The sequence below is a fragment of the Hoplias malabaricus genome, chromosome 16 (assembly GCF_029633855.1).
Source record: "Hoplias malabaricus isolate fHopMal1 chromosome 16, fHopMal1.hap1, whole genome shotgun sequence".
Taxonomy (NCBI): domain Eukaryota; kingdom Metazoa; phylum Chordata; class Actinopteri; order Characiformes; family Erythrinidae; genus Hoplias; species Hoplias malabaricus.
In genome coordinates, this window is record NC_089815.1 from 33,119,652 (window position 1) to 33,128,371 (window position 8,720).

The following is an 8,720-nucleotide window of genomic DNA, read 5'->3' on the forward strand; positions in this document are numbered from 1 at the left end:
CCCCCGAGAGGTCAGCGCTCGTTTGCATGTATTAGCTCTGGAATTACCACAGTTATCCGAGTAACGTGTGGAGCGATCAAAGGAACCATAACTGATTTAATGAGCCATTCGCAGTTTCACTGTACCGACCGTGTGCACTTAGACCTGCATGGCTTAATCTTTGAGACAAGCATATGTTACTGGCAGGATCAACCAGGTAGCTGCACCGTGGGAAAAGGGGGTGAAACGTCACTCCCCGCCACGTGGGTCGGCCCTACCGAGACCCTTTTCGGGGCCCCGGGTCGGGCGCGGCCGCTCTCGGTGCGTTTGTTCGGAGCAGCACTCCTTTCGGATCTGCTGTCCCGACAGAGGAGAACCAGGAAATGTCGATTCGTGGGGCACGCTGGCAAACAGGAGTGGGGCCACGAGTTCAGATGCAGAGCCCCGGACATCGCTGTGCCTGCGGCCGCCGTTTTCGGACTGTCTCAGCGTAGGGGACTGGCCGCCTAAGTCTCCCAAAGATAGGTACGGGAAGGGTAAACAAAACCCATCCCTGGAAGCTGACCCGCAGCATGGGGTAGGATCCCTCTGCTTCTTTTTATGAAGCCTGGCAGGTGCCTACCCAAGGCGGGTCTGGTTTTCCGGTAGAGCAGCATCTCCACGTCGGTTGTCATCGTTCAGACACCTTCATTTCGTACTGCCCTCTGAAATCCTGACGGCCCCGCACTGGAAACGCCCATGCCCACGTTGTGCTCGGCCCGCCCGAAATAACCTCCTATGCAGAAGGGGTGCGACATGCCTGGGATCCTCTCTGACGTTGACGAGGGTCCAAGATTTCTTAACATGACATTCCTTAGCATAGAGGCGCTTGTACAAGTGTCCTTGTACCGCCCACTGGAGTTCCTGGCAATACGAAGAGGACGGAGATAAAAGGGAGATGACGAGGCACCAATAAGGGAATGTTTGGGTTGATGGAACGAGACATGATCTAATAATGGTGTACGTGACTGGGGTCCTATATATGGCTTGGATTTGTTCAATAAATTCAAGAGATAAGAGAGAATCTTTGACTGTCTGTCTTATTCCTCTCTTCTCCTCAAAGAATTCTTTGAGCGTCGATCTTTCTTCCTGGTGATACTTAATCATTAATTTTAAGTTTGCCATAATAATTAACATTCCCTAATCAGAAGCCCTGGATGAACAGAGAGGTTCGCACTCTGCTCAAAGCCAGAGATGCTGCCTTCAGATCAGGATGCAGGGAAGCATACAGCTTGGTCAGAGCTAACCTGAGGAGAGGAATAGCTATAGCCAAGCACTGCTACAAACGCCGGTCCTGATTCACAAAAAAAACAAAAGCAGATGCACATAAATGGAAAAACCTAATGCGTACAAAAGAAGGGCAAAAAACAAGACTGGTGGTCTGAGATTTCTTACCATGGCATCCCTCAGCATAGAAGCGCTCAGGGTACGAGCGTCCTTTGTACCGCCCACTGGAGTTCCTGGCAATATGAAGAGACTAATAGCTATAGCCAAGCACTGCTACAAATGCCGGATTGAGGAGCACTTTACCTCCTCTGACCCTCGGTGTACGTGGCAGGGAATACACGCCCTGACTGACTATAAACCAACTAGCTTTGTTCCATTTACCAACAGTGCTTCACTCCCTGATAAGCTGAACAACTTTTACGCTCGTTTCGACCAGATGATAATGATATCTTCAATAAACGATCCTCCACCGATGACAACCCACTTGTACTTTCCACTTCGGACGTCAGTCGCATGCTGAGTAGAGTGAATGCACGGAAGGCAGCTGGCCCTGATGGTGTACCTGGCCGTGTGCTGAGTGCTTGTGCTGTGGAACTTGCGGGTGTCTTCGCTCTCAACAGAACTACACACTGCATAACCCACCTCAATAATTTCCAAGTGCTTTAAAAGACTAGTTCTTTCTCACTTGAAATCCTGCCTGCCTGCTACGCTGGACCCACACCAGTTTGCTTATCGTTGCAACAGATCCACCGAGGACGCTATCTCAACAGCACTACACACTGCACTAACCCACCTCGCTTGGAAGCATAAGGAAGCATAAAGTAATCTAAATCTCCCTGGTAGGCGGCTGCGTCGACCTTGGACCTCAGAAAATAAAGTGGACCCACACCAGCAGATGACATGGGACACCAAACCGCCACTGACTGTGGAAACTTTACAGGGTAGCTCGAACAATGTGGATTCCGTGCCTCTCCTCTCTTCCTCCAGATTCTGGGACCTTGATTTCTATAGGAAATGGTCCTTGGTCTTCCAGGACCAAGATGGCATCGCGATCACACTGCGAGGCTCAGCGTCTTACCGGTTTTAGTGATGTTATACTTCTGTACTTAGCTATCTCCAGTTTTCTTGCGCAAATAACTCTTGCGAACTACAGTTACGACAGACAGACACTTTTGGAAATTAACATTCACTGCACAAACACCGGATTCAGCATCGGTTGGACTTTAACCAGCTTCAAAACAACACCCCTCCCCCATCTTGGACTTTCCGATCATCTTTCTTTGTTCCTGCTTCCCAAATACACTCCAGTCATGCAGAGGATTAAGCCTTCAACCAGAACTGTAAAGTTCTGGATGGATGGGGCTGACTCCTTCCTTCAGCAACAGTTCCAGCACACCGACTGGAGTGAGTATGCTGCCCGAGCCTGCACAGGCTCACACATCCACTTGGACACCTACACTAACTCTGTCCTGAAATGCATCAACAAGCGCTCAGGGTACAAGCGTCCTCTGTACCGCCCACTGGAGTCCCTGGCAATATGAAGAGACTAATAGCTATAGCCAAGCACTGCTACAAACGACGGATTGAGGAGCACTTTACCTCCTCTGACCCTCGGCGTATGTGGCAGGGAATACACACCCTGACTGACTATAAACCAACTAGCTTTGTTCCATCTACCAACAGTGCTTCACTCCCTGATGAGCTGAACAACTTCTACGCTCGTTTCGACCAGATGATATTGATATCTTCAATAAACGATCCTCCACCGACGACAACCCACTTGTACTTTCCAATTCGGACGTCAGTCACATGCTGAGCAGAGTGAATGCACAGAAGGCAGCTTGCCCTGATGGTGTACCTGGCCGTGTGCTAAGAGCTTGTGCTGTGGAACTTGCGGGTGTCTTCGCTCACATCTTTAATGTTTCGCTTGCCCAGGCAGCTGTACCATCTATCTTTAAGTCAGCCATTATTGTGCCTGTGCCTAAGCATTCTACTGCTTCAGACTTTAATGACTTTCGACCTGTAGCACTCACCCCAATAATTTCCAAGTGCTTTAAAAGACTAGTTCTTTCTCACTTGAAATCCTGCCTGCCTGCTACGCTGGACCCACACCAGTTTGCTTATCGTTGCAACAGATCCACCGAGGACGCTATCTCAACAGCACTACACACTGCACTAACCCACCTCGCTTGGAAGCATAAAGTAATCTAAATCTCCCTGGTAGGCGGCTGCGTTGACCTTGGACCTCAGAAAATACAGTGGACCCACACCAGCAGATGACATGGGACCCCAAACCGCCACTGACTGTGGAAACTTTACAGGGTACCTCGAGCAATGTGGATTCCGTGCCTCTCCTCTCTTCCTCCAGATTCTGGGACCTTGATTTCTATAGGAAATGGTCCTTGGTCTCCCAGGACCAAGATGGCATCGCGATCACACTGCGAGGCTCAGCGTCTTACCAGTTTTAGTGATGTTATACTTCTGTACTTAGCTATCTCCAGTTTTCTTGCGCAAATAACTCTTGCGAACTACAGCTACAAGAGACAGACTCTTTTGGAAATTAACATTCACTGCACAAACACCGGATTCACGCAATCTTTGACTGTCTGTCTTATTCCTCTCTTCTCCTCAAAGAATTCTTTGAGCGTCAATCTTCCTTCCTGGTGATACTTAATCACTAATTTTAAGTTTGCCATAATAATTAACATTCCCTAATCAGAAGCCCTGGATGAACAGAGAGGTTCGCACTCTGCTCAAAGCCAGAGATGCTGCCTTCAGATCAGGACGCCGGGAAGCATACAGCTTGGTCAGAGCTAACCTGAGGAGAGGAATAGCTATAGCCAAGCACTGCTACAAACGCCGGTCCTGATTCACAAAAAAAACAAAAGCAGATGCACATAAATGGAAAAACCTAATGCGTACAAAAGAAGGGCAAAAAACAAGACTGGTGGTCTGAGATTTCTTACCATGGCATCCCTCAGCATAGAAGCGCTCAGGGTACGAGCGTCCTTTGTACCGCCCACTGGAGTTCCTGGCAATATGAAGAGACTAATAGCTATATCCAAGCACTGCTACAAACGCCGGATTGAGGAGCACTTTACCTCCTCTGACCCTCGGCGTATGTGGTAGGGAATACACACCCTGACTGACTATAAACCAACTAGCTTTGTTCCATGTACCAACAGTGCTTCACTCCCTGATGAGCTGAACAACTTTTACACTCGTTTCGACCAGATGATATTGATATCTTCAATAAACGATCCTCCACCGACGACAACCCACTTGTACTTTCCACTTCGGACGTCAGTCGCATGCTGAGCAGAGTGAATGCACGGAAGGCAGCTGGCCCTGATGGTGTACCTGGCCGTGTGCTAAGAGCTTGTGCTGTGGAACTTGCGGGTGTCTTCGCTCTCAACAGCACTACACACTGCACTAACCCACCCCGCTTGGAAGCATAAGGAAGCATAAAGTAATCTAAATCTCCCTGGTAGGCGGCTGCGTTGACCTTGGACCTCAGAAAATACAGTGGACCCACACCAGCAGATGACATGGGACCCCAAACCGCCACTTACTGTGGAAACTTTACAGGGTACCTCGAGCAATGTGGATTCCGTGCCTCTCCTCTCTTCCTCCAGATTCTGGGACCTTGATATCCATAGGAAATGGTCCTTGGTCTCCCAGGACCAAGATGGCGTCACGATCACACTGCGAGGCTCAGCGTCTTACCGGTTTTAGTGATGTTATACTTCTGTACTTAGCTATCTCCAGTTTTCTTGCGCAAATAACTCTTGCGAACTACAGTTACGACAGACAGACACTTTTGGAAATTAACATTCACTGCACAAACACCGGATTCAGCATTGGTTCGACTTTAACCAGCTTCAAAACAACACCCCACCCCCATCTTGGACTTTCCGATCATCTTTCTTTGTTCCTGCTTCCCAAATACACTCCAGTCATGCAGAGGATTAAGCCTTCAACCAGAACTGTAAAGTTCTGGATGGATGGGGCTGACTCCTTCCTTCAGCAACAGTTCCAGCACACCGACTGGAGTGAGTATGCTGCCCGAGCCTCCACAGGCTCACACATCCACTTGGACACCTACACTAACTCTGTCCTGAAACACATCAACAACTGTGTGGACTGACTTTGACTGTCTGTCTTATTCCTCTCTTCTCCTCAAAGAATTCTTTGAGCATCGATCTTTCTTCCTGGTGATACTTAATCATTAAATTTAAGTTTGCCATAACAATTAACATTCCCTATTCAAATGCCCTGGATAAACAGAGAGGTTCGCACATTGCTCAAAGCCAGAGATGCTGCCTTCAGATCAGGACGCCGGGAAGCATACAGCTTGGCCAGAGCTAACCTGAGGAGAGGAATAGCTATAGCCAAGCACTGCTACAAACGCCGGTCCTGATTTACAGAAAAAAGAAAAGCAGATGCACATAAATGGAGAAACCTAATGCATACAAAAGAAGGGCAAAAAACAAGACTGGTGGTCCGAGATTTCTTGGCATGGCATCCCTCAGCATAGAAGCGCTCAGGGTACAAGCGTCCTTTGTACCGCCCACTGGAGTTCCTGGCAATATGAAGAGACTAACAGCTATAGCCAAGCACTGCTACAAACTCTGGATTGAGGAGCACTTTACCTCCTCTGACCCTCGGCGTATGTGGCAGGGAATACACACCCTGACTGACACTGACACACCCATCTCAGTTACCTCCATCGTGTATATTTGTAATATTGTACTATAGTGAGAAAGGTTTATTCTATTTTATTTCACTCAGCATGTAGCCAGATAGGCTATTTACTTTGGTGCAGTTTATTATATAAAGTTTATGCACTTTATTAACAAGTTTTCCAGTGTCTGCAGTCATCTTTCTCTAAAACTCACACAAAGACATTATTTGAACTATAATTCCAAAACACCTCAAGTCTGCCTCCTTTGTACTAATTTTGGATTGTTTTCTCACTGATGATTTGTCAAAATAGCTAAAGTTCAGATTTTAAGTAAATTTGCCTTTTGAAAAACTGCCTCCTTTGTACTAATGTAGGATTGTTTTCACAGTGCAAAAAGTGGCATATTGATTAGTCAAAATAGCTCTGATATGTTGTAACCTTATTTTAAGTAGTTTTTGTCTTTTGAAAAACTGCCAATAGGTAAAGATATTTTTACATAAATTTATACAAAAAACAACCCTCAGCTACTTGTAAAAAGGACATTTTTACTTAAACATTTAAAAACCCAAGTAAAAGAATATTATCAGGACATTTTTTCTTGTTTTAAGTCAAAATATCTCACCCCATTGGCAAAGTGTTTTTCTTGACAAGTAAATATGACTCAAATTAAACTTAAATACTATTTTTGAGCAATTTTTACTTAACTGAATTTTTTATTTATATTTCTCAAGGTTTTTGTAGGTTTCACATCAAATAATACTGCATTAGATCAACAAATATAAACTAAAAAGCTTAAATAATTCTTTATTGTGTGTATTCTAAATAAACAAGTATTATTTCATTATATTTTTGAAAGATTATAATAATAATTATCAGCAGCTGAGAAAACTGCCAAAGTACCAAAATATTTTTTATTTGTTGAGACTGTTGCCCTAAACTAAACTCCTGAAAGTCTGTGCCTGCTGTGACTCTCAGAGCTTTGTCAGTCAACACAGTTCACACTATCACCCATCCCCCCGTTTTAGCACCTAGTAGTGGCTTAATGTACATAACAAAATGTGGCCTAATGGGTTGCAAATTACCCCAGCACTGCCATTTGGCAGCCTCTGGTAGAAAAAGGGGGTATATGAAAATCCTGATAGTTCTAGTGTTGACATTCTGACTGGTGTTCGCTCAGAAGCTTTTAAATTTTTCGCTTCCACCTTAAGTAATGCAGCAGTAACATTAGCTAACTTGAAAATTTGAAAGTAAGGCGTTCGGACAAGAGTTTCAGAAGGGCAGGCTGGCTCACTGTGGTTACGTGTTTGTCGGTTTACTGGCATTATAAATATATCAAAGATAGTTGGAAACTTTGTGAAAGGACGTTTGTGTTGCCTTATCAAAGTAGCCAACACTTTAAAAATGTTAATGTCTATGGATGTTGGGCATGTTAAAAGTATTAAAAACATTACAAAACACTTCAACGAATGATAAATATATACGCCATCCCAATCCCAATATATTTGCCTGTAATGGAATATATTGGAATCGGGACGTTCCGGGAGCCACCTGGTGGATTGATGCAAAAGTGCGGGTAAAAGGCCCAAACTTTGAGGATTTTTAGCTCTCACCACGTGTGCCCAGGACCCGACCCCGGGCTCTGCAAAGTAAATCGTCTAGGGGGCGCCGCGCGCTAGGCCGATAAGGTCCACCAAGCGGCGTATCATATATGTGGATTGGGATGGTGTGGTACTACGAAGAGGTAAGCAACTGCTATTTTGTCCACTAAATGGCTTTTCGGAACTAAGACCCCACCACCACCTGTTAGGTCTAAATGGAATTGTGGACCCATTTGTGGCCACATACTTATATATGTTAAGATAGGATAAATCTCCTTCAAAATTATATTGAACAAAAAAATCTGAATTAAAAAAGGGCTTTTTTCAGCAGTAAATTCAGTGGTGGTTGAAGTGAGGGGTATATATATCTATGTTTGTGTGCGCTTTTAAACGTATTTATGTTTATATAAATATTATGTTTGTATAATGTTTATACAAAATCTCATAAACATTGTTCAGAACATTAAACACTGGAATTGTTTCCGTTATTTGGTAAGTTAAGGCTTTATGTTGTTTCAGCAATAACGCCATACACCAGTTGGTGGCAGTAAAGCATCATGATTCACGAAATACACAAACTTAACGTGTTAACACGTTCATAACGCGTCAATACCTTAACGTGTTAACACGAAATTATACGCTACGTGTCAACACGGAGAATCCAACACGTTTAGAGCATAATTTAAAACAAATGAAAAAAAAACAGAGGAATTCAAGTTTATAAAGTGTATTGGACTAAAAACAATAAGCTTGTAGCCTACTTAGTGTATACTCAAATACCTACATGCAAAATTGAGCCATGCTTTGGTACTGCGTTCTTATAATGTTTTTTGTGAATTGACTACACTCGGCTCAGAGTCACAGTCAGAAAACAGCGTTGGCCCACAGCAGGCTCAGTGTCACTTTTCTGAGTGTTCTTCGTCAGTAGTCATGGGGGTCCAGGTGTAGGGAATGTCGTTGGTCTCTAAGCGTATTGGATTTGACCATGTTTTTTATGAGATTTTGTATTAACATTATACATATATAAATACGTTTAAAAGCACACACACACACACACACACACACACACATATATATATATATATATATATATATATATATATATATATATATATATATATATATATATATAAACCCCTCACTTCAACCACCACTGAACTGCTGAAAAAGCCCTTTTTTAATTCAGAATTTTT

The 8,720-nt window shown here is 44.3% G+C and overlaps 1 non-coding gene across 1 annotated transcript in view; it reads right to left on the reverse strand.

Moving 5' to 3' along the window:
- Positions 1-199, reverse strand: part of LOC136672416 (18S ribosomal RNA) — a 1,825-nt gene extending 1,626 nt beyond the window's left edge. The window contains exon 1 of the ribosomal RNA XR_010795821.1: positions 1-199. This exon is cut by the window's left edge and continues 1,626 nt beyond it. This is a non-coding gene — a ribosomal RNA (18S ribosomal RNA).
- Positions 200-8,720: the final 8,521 nt, after the last annotated feature.